We start from the raw sequence: 18752 nt of genomic DNA on the forward strand, positions 1-18752 counted from the left end.
GCTTGCACCAATCCCGTAATTATTCACGCTATAACAAGTCCTCAGTAGGGATACTAGCAGTGCGGCTTTACATTATGAAATACGGTATTACCTTACGAAAAGCCTTCACTGAGTGTGTATCCAATCGATCATCAAACTTTCACATCCCCAAATTGCAAACGCAGAATGAACCGATGGGGCAATTTCTCGCGCACTATATAAACACATCTACGAAAGATCTGAATGTACCCTGAAAGTGGTTTATGAAATGCAGGTATACCATATTACTCCGTCTTCATAACCGATGTTGTCTCACCTAGCGGTGTCTGGGGGAATGACAAAATGCCACAGCTCTTATTAAGAAAGCTTTCTCCCTTATATAAAAAACGCTTACAGTGCTCGGGCTCGAACCTGTGTACATCGCGCTATGAAGCCCACTTCTGTTCCGTTGAACCGTTGCGACAACGTCGAAGAAGTCTGAATTTGGAATTTTCACTTTAGATGTGGTAGCGCAAGACAACGTTTTTCATCTGAAGCCTCTTTCTCGTATGACAAGAAACTGATTTTTTTGGTGTGCTGCCCAGTATCTTGGATGTTGAATCAGTATTTGCTAGGGTGTGAATTAGTTTCGTGTTTCTGGATTGAATACGTTTACATATGTTTACTATTCATTCTAGCATGACTGTACCGTCCCTGTAGAAGTGCGCAAATGCGATAAAATATCATGAAATATTTAAACAATAAAAATCTTGATGATGAAGATACCCGCCATGGTGGCAGAGTGGCTAAGGCGTTGAGCTGCTGAGGACGAGCTGGCGAGCTCGATTCCCGTCCGTGGTGGCTGCTTTTCTGATGATGGCGAAAAGCACAAACGCCCGTGTGTAAGAGATTTCGGCGCACGTTAAAGATCCCCAGGTTGTCAAAATTAATCCGGAGCCCTCCACTACGGCACGCCTCATCGCCTGCATTGCGCCATCGCGTTAAATCCTACAATAAATCACTGAATCAATCAATCACTCAACCAATCAATCAATCAATCAATCAATCATCTTGATGACGATTACTAATATGGCAGCATTGTGTTCGCTTTCCCAAAATAAAAATATATCAAACTCCAAAGAGGTGTTTTCCATTTGGGCAGTCCAGGTGCTCCGGTTGTTGGCCGGCTTTCTTCCCTTAACAAAGCGTGCCTATGACTGGCGCTTGCACCCAATGATGGGCGCCTGATTAAATAGCAGGCATACTGCAGATAGATCTATCCCGTGACTAAATGGGGTTGGCATAAGTGTGAAAGGGAAATCCCACCACGTCTGGGGCAATCCCCGAATAACCACCGCCATGACGTTGTGAAGGAAGGCTGTATTGCCTCTGGTCGAAAGGTAATGCACCAACTGCTTTTTTCCGCTACCGTGCACACTCTTCTTTCCGTCAGTAGGTGCTTCGCATTTCTTATTGCGTACAACATCTCTTTGTCACCGTCCTCGCAACGGGGTCACCTTACTGAAGCCGGTGCCTGTTTTACGTTCGCCGCATGTGTTTTGAGAAATGTCGATGCTGCTGCCGCACGCTTCCGCACTCTACCTTACAGGCAGAGAGGAGCCCTTAGGGTTATGGTATAGGGTGCAGGCCGAGGGATCGGGAGTTTTTGTGAACGGAATAAGGGCGCACGCAGGGGTTAGGCGTCTGCTCGGAGGGGGTCTATGACAGCTTCAATCGCTCAATGGAAACGCGGACGCCCTTCCCATTGATTTGCATGGTGAAGGTGTTGTTGTGACGACTAATGAATTCGTATGATGCGGAGAACGGGAGTTGGAAAAACACCCCCACATTGTCGTCGTAGAAAAAGGCACTTGTGCATGTTGTCAAGGCCTCAAACACGAACGAAGTGAGCTTGATGGGATGGGCTTCTGGCGACGCAGTAGAGCCCCAATGGTGTGTTGGAGCCTTGCGGAAAAGTGTGTACGGTCCGAACTGCTGATGTCAAAAATAGAGGCGGAGAGAAGTTCCCCAGCAAGGCGAAGCAGTTCGGCACAACACACTTCTTATCAGCCGGCTCAAGCTTACTACCGAGCAAGTCACACATATGCTCCGAAGAATAACGGCAAAGTCTACGGGCATAAAAGTTGCGGACACACTTCAGTCCCGCAAGCTTACACTCTTCCATATGCCATAATAAATGAGATGGAAACAGCTAAATTGGACGCATTATTCAAAAACGCACATAAGCAGGCTCTAGGGATTCCAGTACGCACCCCGTAAGAAAAATATAAAAACTGGATATTCCCAACCCAGTGATGGAAATATCGAGGATCGTCTATCAAACCAGCGACAAAGATTGGGGTCGCATTAAACTGAGAGAAGCCTCCTAAACAGACTAGGAATGACGTCCCCGGGAGATACAGTATCGGGATGTGGCGATAGAACTGCGAGAGTTGATCGCAGTACCGTCCATTCCGCGCCACATGCATCGAGTATACCATGCAGACCGAAGAAAGGCCAGAGCTCATGCAATCTGAAGGGTCAACGACAACAGAGACCACACGCTCTATACTGACGTGGCTGATTGTGCCTGAAGGATATTGATGACTTCTTCTTTGACAACCACAACGTCGCATATTACCAGAATCACCCCACACTGCGTTACGACTGACCAAGCAGAATAGGCTTCCACTGCCCTGGCCATCTCTCAGACGACCGCAGATACAGTTATAACTGGTTCGCGACAGGCATGCGGAAATTACCTCCATGAAACAATATCGAAGTGTGCCCTAAACATTTTTCTTCAACGTCGGCTTCCCCTATTAATAAAAAGACTCTGGATTTCAGCCCCCCGATTCACCAGGGCAATAAACAACCCATAATACTGCCCGAAAGCCATCGCACCGGGCACCACAAGATCAGTCAGCATTTGGGGCTAGAGCGCGGGATTTTCCACCCGGCCCACGAATCCTTAACAAAAGAACAAGACTTTACTTGGTCTGCTTCAATCAAATACGTTCCCCCACTTGGCGAAATAGCGCCTAATGTCTCCGACCCAGTACTCAACTCTGCCAGTTTTGCAGCCAACCTGCCAAATTCTGCCATATGGTGTGGTGTTGTCAGAAAAACCCCAAGTTAGACAGTATTCCTCGTTCGTCTTATGAGCAGTGGGAAAGCGTGCTGTCCAGTTCCAGTCCGGAACGTAAACTTCGGTTCACCGAAACGTCCGCCGCAGCTGGCACCACGAATGGGGTCCTGCAATGATGACACCACTCAATATTTTTTCCTAATAAAGTGTATTTTTTCTCCCTCTCTGAATGTCCCTAGTAAACTGTAAGGTACAGACAATTGGTTGGGCTCTAGAAGCTTATTCCGGTGTAGAGAGAAGGCATAGGGTATAAGTTGGTTGTCTATATAGATTGTGCAGTGTGGTTCATTGAGGGTCTTGCCTAAATACTCACCCACCTTGAATATGGCGAAAAGCAATCTGTAATCTGGCTCGGTTGTCTGCGCAGGCACTGAAACTCAAACTGCGGAGCTTCCAAAGAACGAGCGCGTCTCTACGCTGGAGAGTCTCATGTAGAAGAACGCCAATGGGCACACAGTTTTGTCCAGAAGCTGCATGAGGAAGACGCCAATGGCACTGGAAAAGTTGGTGAAGGTGCCGGCGGTGCTGTTCTTTGTAGCGAGAAAATACCACGATGTCGTCTCATTAGACAAATTAGAAATTTAAACAATGGAGGACGGCGTCAATTAAGTGTTGAAAGGATTGCCGCGCGTTCAGGATACAAAATGCAACAGAGAACTTGTACAATCCGAAGTGTCTGATGTTTGCGGCTTTTTAAACGTTACTCGGTTTGGCCGGGATCGGCGTGTATGTCTTTAAAACGGCAACAAGTAAGAAGGTGGTGCAGCCGTTCAAGTGATTCGTGAAAGCATAGTATAACACTCACAGGGTACCTGTCGAGGATGGTGCGACAATTGAGGGCGCCACACGGTCACCACAATTGGCCTTCTTTAGCAATACATGAAGCGCTCATACGTAGTTGCGGGCGATACCTTCGCGGACCAGCCACTAAATGTCAAACAGAGCCTCAAAGAGAGCATGGCTGGAGAGTTCGCAGGCTGTCCGGTGATAAGCGATGAGCGCGAAAGGAAAACATGGGTCCTTCAGTGGTACAAATGTAGTGTACGGTTGTTTGGCATACCTCTGAAGGGCTCCCGCTGATTGGTGTAAGTTTGGGAAGTTCTGCGAGATCGGCTTGGTACGGTGATTGATGTTCAATGGCTACCTCCTTGATGCTGACGGGCGAGGTAAGACCTGTTGCGGCGCGGATAAGTTGATAATGTCGACCGTTCAGTAGGAGACTGTTGTACTCACGAAGTCGGACCCCATGATTGGCTGTGGTACGACCGCAATAAGAAAAGTCTATTAACATTCGCGCCATAGTTTTTTGGCGAGAATATTAGGACAGGATGAATCTTATGACCTCATTATTGACCTATCAATTTCGCCGCACTGAGCCAGAGAGATGTGTAAAGATTTTGCCTGCGAATGCTCGGGGATACCAGCAGATGTCCGAATCCCAGTCAATAAGAAACCTCTGCTTCGTCCTTTGGTCGGTGATAAACATGTGGTGGGCCCTACAGGCTCCCATTGGTGTTTCTCTGACGTTTGGCTGAGCACACTTCGTCAGGAACTTGGGTCCTTGACCCTCTCAGCGAGCCATGGCTTCAGTTGTTTTTTCCTCAGGAGCGTCGGCCAGGCTGCTGATCAGAGGAATAGCAACCATGGTGTCGCCAGGAAGCGGCAGCTGCTTCTATGCGCAAAGATGCACTGGTGTAGAGAAACGGCCGTATGTAACATCGTAATTTTAATATTACGCCACGATTCTTCAGCGTCGGAGAAAAACCTGGATTTCTAAAGGTGACACCGAGCTGCATTAATTTTCCTATTTGAGCTAAATGGCAGCATGCACTGTATTGAAGAGGGGGACTATTTCATTCACACTTATGCCAGGATTGTGCGCGTCGTTTTTTGGTGCATCGAAGTTGGTATTTTTATAAAATTGCTTAGTAAAAGTTGCGTTGATGCCAATCATAGTGGGTGATAATCAAAAAACAAACAGGCTGAACCATAGCCTCTTTGTTATTTGCGGGCAGTAATGCCGACAAAAAGTTCCGTGCTATGGCGTATGGTCCACTGCTAACTGCGTGCTTTACAACGGGAAGAAATTTTTCCATCTTCCTCAAATCGCGATTTCGGAAAACTTCCCTAATGGCTGTCTGGTTTTTTTTTTGTAATTGCCGTGTTCACTGGCCAGAATAACGACGCGAAAAACGGCTTTAAAGCAAAAGTGCTGCAAAATGAGAACTGGTAAAAAGTAGGAAACATTCAAAAGTATCCTTCATAGTTGCTAAATACTGAAGATACAGCAACACTATGAGGGTGGAGGTTTGTAGATCAGTGCATTATCATTACGAGATACGTGGTAATGAGTTAGCAGTCAACTATCACTTGAAAGTCTAAGTGTAACACAGGTATAAATCTCTTATGATGGCTGATCAGTTGGGTCTTACAAGCAAATTGTTTTATGGGAAAGAGGCTTTTCCGGCAGCTTGAGTATTTTCAGCAGAGATCTCTGGACATCATCACCGCAGTTTGCAAGCAGTGAACTTAGTAACTTTGCATACTTCATGGCTGGGGCGTGGGTTCGTGCTGTTGGCTCACCACATCAAGGGGTCGTTTTCCAGGATTGGAGGACAGTCTCAAACAAACGCCTGCTAGTTTGCCTTCAGTGCAGGGTATGCAGGAATTCAAGAGTTTCAAAAAAACTTCCTACTAAATATCACGGTCACATAACAAGCACACGTGGCTGGCTCAGCCTTGCTTATCGAGGATACAGAAACAGACATATGTTCACACTAAACCGACGCTTGCTGTAATTTACGTCGTGGGCAATGTTTGCTCGAAAGGTATTTTGCTACTTCCTACCTCGTACCACTGGCAACAGTAAACATAAAAGTGGCGGATAGCATGCTGAGTTGGCAATAGACGAAAGGCGAAGCACCAGCAAATGCGTCGACCAAATAGAGACTACCCAGCCAAATGGCCAATATGCGGAAAATCACAGGCTGGTTTTCATAGAGCACTGCGATGCGATGCGATGAGGTTTTACGGGAGGGGGCAAGAGGGAGAGAAAAGGGCTTGAAACTGTCTGGCGTGGGGTGCCGACACCTTATCAGGCCCAAGGGGGAAGGGAAGGGGTATTAAAGGAGGGGGATAGCAGGAAATACTAATAGAGAAGAGTTAATCAAAGGCAGTTGAGAATGCGAATTTTATAATTCGGGTAGGGCGGCAGCTGCAGTGCGACTGCACGCAGAAAGGAGCGCCGAGCGTAAAAGGTGTGCCGTGGAGGCGAAAGGGAGGGAGCAGCGGCGTCTAGAGGTGTGGGTCAATGACAGAGGGAATGCGGAAGGAAGAAGCGTCTATTCGAGCACCTCCCCCTCGCCGGCCGCTACGTGAGAGACGGGCGCGTAAAGGGGCTTCAATGGTTCCCAGCGTCACGGGCGGATAAGAAAAGAATAAAGAAAAATAAAAAAGGTAGGGCCCCAGCAGCTCGGGGACTCCGCAGAGTGGGAGGGGGGGGGGGAAAGGGTTGGTGAATCAGAGGCGCGCGGCCAGGCCCGTCTCGTCGAGGTAGGTCAGGAGGTGTTGGAATGCGTCGGCGAGGAGGATGCGGTGGCAGCGAGGGAACAGCATATCCTCCTTTGTACTGCACGCAACCCCCAGGCGCGCGTAGGCCTGCTGCAGCCAGCCGCGCTCCGAGTTGTATGCAGCGCACGCAGTGAGACAGTGGGCGGTCGACTCGTAGAGCCCGCAATGGGGGCACGCGGGGCTGTCGCGCTTTCTGTAGAGCTGCAGCCGCGCGTTCGTGTTTAGAATAAGCACTGCGTGTTTATTCTAAATTCAATACTTTACGACCTTTGTGCAACTTTGTGCTGCTCAAAACTAATTTTCTGTGGTCAACACGCGGGTTTCTGTTATTAAATCGGGGATGCAGCTGAAGGTAAATTTCTTCGGATTGTTGTTATAAATTCTCGTTAACGGGTTCTGTTATTTCTAAGTTCACAAATGTGATTGTATGCAAAAAAAGAAATTCTACATTTTTTTGTGGTGCTGCGTAACTGTGTGCTGGGCAGTAGGGACACGTGAAAAATTTATACTTGCCAGGCTTTACTGAAAGGCTACCCATACGATAGCGACTGTTTAGTTGGCTGTCATCCCCGCACGGGGCACCTTGAGTAATCTTGGTGACATTGAGTGGCGACACCGCGTACCCCGAGCCCCCCATACTTAAGCTGTCACCTACCGTGGCTAGAAGTTGAAAGGCGAAGGGCTAGAGCTGTGAACGGTGGCCGTCGGAGCCTTGGTCAAGCTCCGGCCGATGGGCTCCCTGCTTGTCTACCAGGCAGGGAGCTCCGGGACCTCTTTGACTACCAGGGTAAGGTCAAAGAAGAAAGTACCCCCGTCTCTCTGCTTTCCAATGTATCCTATGGCATTTTCCGAACCCCACTCCCCCCCCCCCCCCAGACGTGATCGGCCCCCGAAAAGGGGCCGCACCGAAGTATCTTTTCCTCCGTTGCAATAAATCTCGCTCCCAAAGCCCGATAATTTCTCGCGCTTTCTGATCATGGAGTCTCTTGACAAGACAAAACCAATCACTTCCCAGTCCGTGTTTCTAATCTCCAAGTATCTTGAAAGCATTGTCAGAAAGTCGTACAAGGCTAAGAAACTGAAAACGGGTGAACTTTTGATTGAGGTAGACAACAAACAGCAGTCCGCAAACCTCCTTTCACAAACGCGCATGGTCAATGTTGACATCAAGATCATGCCTCATCGCAGCCTTAATAGCTGCCAAGGCGTGATCTCTGATCCAGATCTTATAAGTGAAACTGGAGCCAATCTGCTCGAGGGCCTCCATGATCAGGGCGTGACGGCAGTGAGGCGAATAACCATACGCCGAAACGATCAAATCATACCTACCAAACACATCATCTTGACGTTTGACCACTCAACACTTCCTGAGTCGGTCTACGCAGGCATCGTTAGATGTCCGGTCCGACCCTACGTGCCGAATCCACGCCGCTGCTATAAGTGTCAGCGGTTTGGCCACGGCACAAACACTTGTCGTGGGAAACTGACGTGCGCCAAATGTGCAGCACAAGATCATCCAACCGATAACTGTGAGTCTGAGCACTTCACATGTCTGAACTGCCAGGGACCGCACGCTGCTTATTCCAGAAGCTGTAAGAAGTTGAAACAGGAGAAACAGATCATTGCCTTGAAAGTAAACGAGAACATCACCTTCCCCGAGGCGGGAAAGAGGTTCGCCTCCTTCCCTCTGGGCAGGTACGCCGACGCAGCCCACCGGGGGGCGGAACGGCGTTTGGTTTCGGCGGGTACCCAGTACCGCGAGTCGGCCTTTGTCCCGTCCCCGCCCCCCCCCCTGGGTTGCCTCTTGCAACCCAACCCGCCTCCGCACCGCTCGCTGAGCCAGAAGCGGCTGTGGTGGCATCCACGTCTGGTGGTTGATGCTGCTGCACCCACCGTTTACCCCTCCCCACCGGCCCGAAGCACACGCGAGGGCCCGGACGAGATGGAGACGGAGGCAGTAGCAGCGATCCCCTCCGCCGCCTCACTGCCTGTGCCATCTGTGGTTCTCCCCGCGCCTTCGGCACTGGCAAAGCAGGCAAAGAACACCCGAAAGGGTACCACGTCAAGGGGGCCCAGTCCGCTGGGCACCCCTTTGCCTTCTGATGACGACATGGACGTCGAGCCCTTCCGGCTTTCATCGCAGCGGAAGGAACGGGCTGCGACGTCCAGGTCAGTAAAGAAGGCCAGAAAACCCCTTCCAAGAGTCCAAGCCCCGAAAGACCCTACATAAAAAGTCACATTCCAGTAGCTCTGAACATATCATAATGGGAAGAGAAAACATAATACAATGGAACTGCAGAGGCCTTCTGAATATTCTTGACGATGTATACGAAATACTGCATGCTTATTGGCCAAGTGTAATGTGTGTTCAGTAAACACATTTGAATTCTAAACACAGAAATTTTTTGAACAGTTACTTGATATACAGAAAGGACAGGGATGGTTGCACGCACTCTTCTGGCGGTGTGGCCCTAATTGCCCGGAAATCCTTAGCCTGCCACCCTGTCACTCTGAACACTGTCCTTGAGGCTGTAGCAATTCGAACAATAATATTTAATAGGTTGATTACGGTATGCTCCATATACATTCCTCCTGATGTTTCACTTTCGAGCTCTGACTTTGAGGCGCTGGTTGACCAGCTGGCCGAACCGTACATCCTTATAGGCGACCTTAATGCTCACAGCTCTCTTTGGGGCTCTTCTCGCACGGATGCCCGAGGTCGCCTGATAGAGAAATTCCTTACATATTCAGGAGCATGCCTTTTCAACAATAAACAGCCTACATACCATGACATAGGACACAACACATACTCATATCTTGACTTGGCGATTGGCTCAGCAGTTCTCTTTCCTCTTCTCGAGTGGGGTGTGGGAACTGACCCATACGGTAGTGACCACTTCCCCACCTCACTAACGTATATAAGTAAAGGCCCATGCAGTCCATCTTCCCAAAACAGGTTCAATGAAGCAAGAGCTAACTGGAATACATTTACAGATACATCCAAACTACACCACACATCCATAGGACACATACAGGTTGAAGAAGCTACTCAACTGCTCACGGCGCACATCCTCGACGCTGCTGAAAGGTCCATTCCCCACGCCTCTGGTGCCCCGCGCAACCAGCGGAGGTCGTGGTGGAATGAGGACTGTAAGCGGGCGCGAGAGGCCCAGAACAAGGTGTGGGGTGTCTTTCGTCGGTACCCCACGTCGGGTAACCTCATTTTGTTCAAACGGGCCAAGGCATTAGGAAAACGTGTGCGCCGTGAGGCAAAACGAGAGAGTTGGCGTTCCTTCATAACTTCCATAAACTCATACACAGACACACGGAAAGTATGGACGAGAATACGCAAACTCAAAGGACAACAAACACACAGCCTACCTCTGGTCAGCACTACAGGGGACACACTCGAAGACCAGGCTGACACACTCGCACAACACTTCCAACACGTTTCTAGTTCAGCACACAACACAAACACTTTCATGAAACACAAACAAATTGCCGAAATGAAGCCTATACGAGATAACAATAGGTCAACATCTTCTTATAACTCAGAGTTTTCACTGCATGAGCTGAGGGCTGCTTTGAGCACGTGGCTGCTACGAGCACGTGAGCACGCGGTCGTATGTCTTTTCAAAGCCAAGATGTCCAGCCGACGCATGATCATGAAGTGCTTTAAGCACACCAAGACGAAGCTCACGAGGAATTACTAGCACCCATTTGTAGCCTGTAGCATGGCGATTGTGGCAAAGTGGCAAAGTACTCCATCAATCAGCCGGAAGTTGTTAAGTTGGCGTCGCAGCCGGCTATTCGGTGGTCGGGCAGATCCATTCAGGCGGTCGATAAGAGTCCGACAATACGTATCTGCCCGCTGAATCGATGGCAGGTCAGTTAACGCATCCACCGAAGTATGGTTGATAGGCGCCAGAGGTAAACGTGGTTGTCGTGGCTCGGTGAAGGTAGCAGACGACGAAGTAGATAGTGGGCATCGCGACAGGGCGTCAGCATCTAAATGCTTTTTACCGGACTTGAAGACGACCGTAAAGTCGAACTGCTGTAAACGTAAGACCCAACGGCCCAGGCGCCCAGGTAAATTTTTCATAGTTGAGAGCCAACAGAGGGCGTGATGATCTGTGACGATGGTGAAATGACGGGCGTATAAGTATGGTAGAAACTTCTGAATGGACCAGACAACAGCAAGGCATTGTTGTTCAGTAAAAGTGTAGTTTTGCTTAGCGGGTGTCAGTGAGCGACTAGCATATGCTACCACCCTTTCTCTGCATTGAGTGTCACGCTGAAGAAGAACGGAGCCAATTCCGCACCCGCTCACATCAGTATGCAGGATGGTAGGCGCTGTATCGTCAAAATGACACAGGACGGGATCATCTGTAAGGGCGTCCTGAAGGGCTTGAAAAGCTTTCTGGCAATCGTCTGACCAGATGAAGGGCACGTTGGCACGTAACAGCTGGTTCAAAGGGGAAGCGAGGGTCACAAAGTTGCGAATAAAACGGCGAAAGTGTGACGCGAGGCAAAGGAAGCTCCGCAGATGTTTCAGTTGCAGGGTCCGAGGAAAGTTTACAACCGCGGCTGTCTTGTCTGGGTCCGGACGTATTCCCTCTTTGGAAACGACATGCTCAAAACTTTAATGCTCTTGCTTGCAAAACGGCACTTCTTCGTATTCAGTTGCAGTCCGGCGTTAGACAGGCAGGTCAAGACTGCGTCAAGCCGCTCCAGATGCTGCAAAAATGCGGTCGAAAATATCACAACATCGTCCAAATAACACAGACACGTCTGCCATTTGAGGCCACGAAGGACCGTGTCCATGAGTCGTTCGAAGGTAGCCGGAGCGTTGCACAGGCCAAACGGCAGGACGTTAAATTCATAGAAGCCGTCTGGGGTGGCAAATGCCGTCTTCTCCCTGTCGGCTTCGTGCATGGGTATCTGCCAGTACCCGGAGCGAAGGTCGAGGCTTGAAAAGTATTCGGCCCCTTGCAAGCAGTCTAAGGCATCATCGATGCGGGGCATAGGATAGACGTCCTTTCGAGTGATTTTATTGAGCGCCCGGTAATCTACGCAGAACCGTACCGATCCATCCTTTTTCTCAACCAAAACAACGGGAGAAGACCATGAGCTCGTGGATGGCCAAATAACTTTCCGTTTGAACATATCGGCAACATTATCTTGAATTATCTTACGCTCAGACGAGGAGACGCGGTATGGTCTGCGTCGAATCATGGCTGACCCGTCCGTTTCAATTCGGTGCTCTGTTGCAGTAGTCTGTGTGAGACCAGGTGAATGAACGTCAAATGAATCGCGGTGCTTGGCCAAAACATCGAGCAGTAGCTTGGCCTGAGTAGATGTAGGGTCGGGACTGAGCGTGGCAGTAAGAGCTGACATATCCGCTGGCACAGCCACCAGTGTGTAATTGAAGGGGACGTGCCACTGGATACCACTGAAGCAGGACTACTATCAGCCCCCGAAGCTATGGTAGCTCCTTCAGACAACAGAATGGGTTCATTTGTGGTGTTGAAAGCAGCCAGGACTGCAGACCCACTCACAAACCGAAGGAGGCATGGTGCGATGGCAATTCCTTGTGGCAGAAATCGAGTGGACGGTACCGCCAAAACATCACCGCCGGCAAATGCGTCCGAAGAAACGGATAGAATGCCTTCACAACCTTCTTCCAAAACGTGATCGGAATTCAACTTCAGGGTGGGGTTTGGCACGTCTGGAAAACTGAGATATTGTGTGTCAGCAATACGGATGGCCGGACGACGACAGGAGATAACGGCAGCGGCAGAGGCAAGAAAGTCCCATCCGAGAATGAGGTCATGGGCACCCGGGGAAATAACTACACACTGGATAGAATGACGAATGCCTCCTATCGAGACACTCACGGTACAATAAGCAGTGGGCTGGATGTCATTGTCAATCGCACCACGTAAACAAGGATCGGAATAAGGAGTCTTGACTTTTCTGAGACGCGAACACAGATAAGCACAAATCACGGAAATCGTAGCCCCAGTGCCAACTGATGCTTCCACTTTAATACCTTCGACAACAACAGATACCATATTAGCGGGTAGTTCAGGAGGAATTGTGGTCGGTCCAAGTGATGCAGTTTTGCGGTTGTCGGTTGGGGGCATTGGTAACAGGTCGAAGTGGCGACCAGGCCCGACGGAATGGTGAAGGGGAACAACGTCGAACGGAACGAGAATCGCGGGGATAGTCCATGGCGTCAGGAGAGGGAGACGAGCGGGCTGGAGGGGGCGAGTACCCACGCTGACGGGGGGCGTAGCTGAAGCGGTTGTCTCGTTCGAAGGGGGCATTGCCTCGTCGCTCATCTAGCTAGCGTCTCCGGCAAAGCCGGGAAATGTATCCTCTGATGCCGCAGTAGGAGCACACAGGCCGGTCGCCTGGAGCACACATCGGTCGCCACGTTGACGAGTAAGGTGCTGGCATCGATGGCACAGAGAGGGTGGTCAAGTGGGCGGACGCAGTCGGGTGCACGATGTGCTCCACGGGAATGGTTGGTCGGGACGCAGCTTCTGAGTACGTGGGAATGTGTAGTGGAGCAATCTGACATGGTTGGGGAATGTTGGTCATACACGCCAGCTCTTCCTTGATCACGTCCCGCAGTCCATGTGTGCAGACAGGAGCATTCTGGGGGCAGCGAACGTCACGCTGCTGCAGCTCCTCGCGTATGATAGCGCGTATTAAAGCACGGAGCTCCATATTCCCAGAGGAGCTGGTAGGCCAGGAATCTTGCTGGAGGCGAATAGCTTGCAGATTGTCAAGGCGCTGGAATATCGCTCGCACTTCTGCAATGGTGGTGGGATTTTGTATCGCCAGGGCATTAAAAGCGAAAGAGGAGATTCCTTTCATGATGTGTCGTACCTTATCCGCCTCTGGCATGTCTTTGTCAACTCGACGACACAGTACGACGACGTCTTCTATGTACGAAGCGTCGGTTTCCTCCGGGTGCTGTATGCGGGCGTCCAGTTTCTTTTTGGCTCCAGCCGCGCTAGCAGAGACCCGTCGAAAATCTGACTCACGTGCTGAGTGAAGTCACTCCAATCAGAGAATCCTCCCGCATTATTGTGGTACCAGGTATAGGACACCTTCTTCAAGGAGAAACCAACGTTCTGTAGCTTGATCATGTCGTCCCAGTGGTTGAACGAGCTTACCCTGTCGTACTGATCGAGCCATTCGTCCACGTCTTCACTACGGAGGCCATAGAAAACCGGAGGATTGCGCTGGTGAGTGGTGATAGTAATGGCGGGCTGGACAGGAGCTGCTGTGCTGGTAGCACCACGGCTGCTCTCGTGCTGCAAGGTGCTGGTTGCTAGCGCCAAACGCCGACCCGATCGTAGCTCCAGCGGTGCGACCAAGAGAGGTAGACGTCGGGACCAAGCGCACACTCCAGCACTTGAAAGAGTGAGGGACGAGGTCTCGGAGCCGACGTTTATTGTCCTCCTCGGAGCGAATGTACCGGGAAGTGCGCGACCGACGATGATGCTATGATTATTTACAAATGGTAATGGCGATGGGGCGTCAGTTCAAGAGATTGGGAAGCGTATCCCTCAGTGCTCATACTGGCCATGATAGTGGCGGTATCGCTTGGACTGCGTATCCCATTAATGTAACGCCTCGAATGCTCACAATATATTTGTAATACTGTCTCAAAAATTTGTTGCGGAACTCATTCGGTCGAATCATTCACAAAAATTACGTTTTTCGTAAGCCATGAAGAATGTGAGACTGGAAGGGGTAACCCACCTTCAGTGTCGTTAGGGCCTCCTTTTTATAACAGAAAGGAAACATCACGGTGCAAAAACATTACAACTTCCTTTTCTCTTCATTCACCACTTCACGAGGTGTATTTTCTTCTGATCCAGCTCTTAGTGGCACAAATATTAAAAAGCATTTGCCAAAAACAGACGCTGGAAGGGCATCCTTGTAAGGAGGGTGTAACAAAGTTGTATATGCTATCAATCTCGCCTGTAGTTGACCGGTATAGCTTCACAAGACAGAGGATATGCATCGCCGACCCACTAACACAACTTGTTTACACATTCAACATTACATTTGCTACTTTTTTGGGCAGTCAGCTTAAACTGATGATATAAAATTTTTCCACTCAATCTATTGGTGTAACAATTGTACGGGAACGATTCGTCCGCAATCCTTCATGCGTGTTCTTATGTACAGTCATAAACAATTGAAATACAAACCGCGGAGTGCACCGCCGAATGTCCCGTTGCCGTCACCTAGCAGCGCTCGTAGAAAACTCACGGTCACGTGCAGTTTAGATGACGGGAGCGGTTCTGCGTGTCCAAATACGATATGTTGCCCTCTGCTCGCTCGCAGGCTTGCCTTATCGCCATGCCGCAAGGGCGCTGAAAACCATTTTTAGTGATGCGGCGCGAGATGGTATCTGCGGCCACTGTGTTTTCGGTTCACAGTAGCGCCTTCTCCCCGCGTGTGCCGTCGTCACATTGCCGGCGTATACCTTTGCATGTGGAAACTTGAAACAATAACTGTGGATACCTTGGTCACGCCCACACCATCCTCAGTAATACCCGCTCCGCAGATTTCTACAACTGAGGTGCCTCCCAAAAAATACAAGAAAAAATCGGGCGGCCAAAATTGTTGTGCAAGGGTACCTGGCCTATATTATTGTTGGACCTGCATAGCATCTTATTTTTTGTGAATATTAGGATTGTGCGAGTAATTTACCCAGCCCACACAATGCTTGCAGTTAATGCATAGGATTGGAGACGAATTCCTGTGGCATATTTATTGTTTACTACAAGCAGCGAACCCGCATAGTGACTCAGCCATCACTCCATTCAACAAGGCCGTATTCTTGGCGGCGAGGTCATTCATGAACTCCCGAGCGACTCCACCACGAACGCAAAACAATGCAGTACCATGAGAAACATCATAAGCCCAACAGTGTGCCTTACGAGCTCAACAGTATGCCTTCCGAAACAAGCACTAGCTGCAGCTGCAGGCAACTACGCGCCGCATTGCTGTCAAAGCGACCAGCACCTTCAACTGCAGCGGCGGTAGTACCTGCATGCAGGACGTGCTTGCAGCGCTCTTGTGGCATGACGACAAGGCAAGAATATTAGCGAGCAGAGGACAACATATCGCAGTAGGACACGCAGCCTCGCTCCTGTCATCTCGACTGCGCATGTCCAAGCATTTTCCACAGCTGCTGCCAGGTGGTGGCACCGGTATCTTCGGCCGTGCGCTCCGCGGTTAGTATTTCACTTGTCGATGACTGTACTTGATTTTATCATCAGTGGTTGTGTCTATCTTGCCGGAGTTATGTGCACATAACCTCGCCCTGTGAGAGCTTGCCCCTACCGGCGTATCTTCCTGCCCGCCGCCGCGCGTGCCGTATTTACGAGCTATTACGTGGCGCCAATACATCCGCCATAGGAAGCTCCAGTGGCCTGGCTTCGAGGCACCAGAAGGGGTGCGGGCCGTCGACCGTTTTCCCAGCCACCGTGGCAGTGTCTGTGGGTGGTGCGGGACCTGAGCGGATCGCAAGAAAGTATGTCAGCATGAAGAGCGGTGCCACCCCAGCGCAGTGTGAATGTTGTTCACTAATCAAGAAAATTAACTAACAGCTTTCTTTTGCTTCTGCTACGAATTGTACGGAAGTTATTATTCGACAGTGCTCCAAAAAGAAACCGATCTGAGCTAAAGTGAACACAAGCGACTTATACAAACTAAAAACAATCGTAAGGGTAGTTTTAGGTAAATGACAAATATTTCTGTCAGTGTTCCAGTTCAAAACACCGCAGTTGATCTCAACAAAAACGAATAATTTTCGCGCATAACTATGCTTCCACACACGCGAAGTTATGACTATTTCATTTAGCCACACAAGTAATCCAAAATCTGTTTGCAGGGTTTTATAACTGGACTTTGAATGTTTTGCGCTTATGCACATCTTTAGGCCACTAGAGGTACGTTTCTTTCATGTGACCCAGAAATTTGTGTACTGTGCGCTTAACAAAATTTATACTTGTGTTCTTTAAGGTACCGGGTTATGCCCGAAATAAATGTGTGTTGGATGGGTGCCCAATAATCTACTTTTCTACATTGCAGTGCAGCGTACGTCATCCACTACCATGCTTACGCTGGTCAAAACCACCAGACTACTACTGCATCTGTGTGCCCTATGTCGGGAGAAGGTTCAGCAGAGCAGTCGGCGCATGTGTAATGGCCGGCCAGCCACTCGGCAATAAGGAATATTCGTTCGACTGCTCTACGTAAAGGTTAAAAACAGCAGTGTTCTAAGAAGAAACTTTGGAATGTACGGTTCAATATACGAATAAAATCGTGGTTCTGATTCAACATTCTATGAATGATTGATTTTAAAGGGCGTATTGAATACTTACGACAGAAACGTTTTGGGTACCTACGAAGCCACTACTCACATATATGGTCTTAGTTTTTACTAAAGGATAAATAGGCCTATAATTGATACAATATCAATACATGCTGCCGTTTAAATTGTAATTTACGGCAAATGTAGAAGCAATTCAAAGGGCGAGGCAATCAAAATTCGAGTTACAATTTTCGACCAGCAGGAACATCCCGTCATTTACATTATTCGTATGTATATTTCCGCAAAAAACAAAACGTGGTTTCAGGTTTCGTCCTACGGTATTGAACCGTATTCGCAAAGCCGTTTAACTTTTGCCAGTATATTCTGTCCTACAAGTAGTGCACTCTAGAAGGTATACGACATTAGCGGAATCACAGGTAAAGTTGCCTTGTATATTTACGTAATACTAGTCTCAAGCCGTGCCATGGCATGCTGTGTAGTGGTCATGTTTGGGCATACTTTACATCGAGGTTCATTACAGGGCATGTTACCAGTAGTTTCCGGTCGGCTGATACGAGAGTCAGTAAGAAAGTCGCCTAAATTCGTATTACGCTGGTAGATAACTCGTGGTGGACGGAAATTTGCTTTTAAGTGTTCACTTTGAGTTACGACATTGTGATATTTTCTTAGTACTGTTGCCACTCTTGGAGCGGAGGTTAAGTAGGTTAAAAATTAAGATGCTTTCTGGAATAACGTTCGGGGCTCTTTCCTAAAATATTTCTTTTCGGTCTAATTCGTTGGCTCGCACAAAAGCATCGTCGATAACTGTTTCTGGATTTTTTTATTCATGAGGGTGGTCTTACGTTATTGACAGTTTGAGGCAAAGTAGGCTTGGTTTGTGCAAATTCCAAAACGGTGGGCTTGACTGTATAGTATTGCTGTCTTGCAGCGTCTGACATGGCTACATTGAAAGTGTAAATGCTGCCGCGTGATGTCGGTTTTCTATACAGTTATTTTGAAACCTACCTTGGGAAGTAGTAATGATAACGCCCACACAGTTTACACTGTGTTTCGAGTAGGTATGAGCAAAAGAAATTTTAGGATATGCTATGGTAAATTGCTTAGTGAAGGTGAGGAGCTTCGTGTCACCGTGCGGCCAGATAATGAATATGTCGTGAACGTAGATTTTATAGCACAGTGGCTTTAAATTTTAATGTCAAAAAAGATTGATTCAAGGTGAGCCATTAAAATATAGGCGAAGTGGGGTCTAATTGGAGTTCCCTTTGACGTCCCGCTTACTTGCACGTAATGGACCCCGTCAAACTCACAATTGTTAGTTCAAGAATAAGTCTCAGAAAAGTTTGGAAACTAGAAGAATCTTAGGTTTGTCCCACAACAACTGCTGATACAGAAGTAATACAGCGGGGGTACCATTCATGCGAGATGTTAGCGTACAGTGGAGCAACATCGAGGTTGAGTAGGTGTCACTTATCAAGAATTTCAAATTTTGAGATCTCTGAGAGAAAATCCCTGGTATCCTTAATAAAGGAGGGAAAGGGGGGTGGAATGGCGCAAACGAAATTATCCACATAGCCTGAGAGGTTTTTGGTACAGTGCCAATGCCAGAAACAATGGGGCGCCTTGGCTGGTTCGCCTTGCGAATTTTAGGCACATGGTAAAATTTACTGGCCGCTGGGCTGAAAGGGATCAGGGAACGAGCTGTCATTT

At 48.9% G+C, this 18752-nt stretch overlaps 1 long non-coding RNA gene across 1 annotated transcript in view; it reads left to right on the top strand.

The window, feature by feature from the left end:
* Positions 1–17050, top strand: part of LOC144140824 (uncharacterized) — a 161312-nt gene extending 144262 nt beyond the window's left edge. The window contains exon 4 of the long non-coding RNA XR_013316361.1: positions 16802–17050. This is a non-coding gene — a long non-coding RNA (uncharacterized LOC144140824). The remainder of the gene's footprint in view (positions 1–16801) is intronic.
* The last annotated feature ends 1702 nt before the right edge of the window (positions 17051–18752 follow it).

Source organism: Haemaphysalis longicornis, unplaced genomic scaffold, assembly GCF_048455015.1.
Source record: "Haemaphysalis longicornis isolate Haplotype H1 unplaced genomic scaffold, Haemaphysalis longicornis Haplotype H1 scaffold_50, whole genome shotgun sequence".
Lineage (NCBI taxonomy): Eukaryota > Metazoa > Arthropoda > Arachnida > Ixodida > Ixodidae > Haemaphysalis > Haemaphysalis longicornis.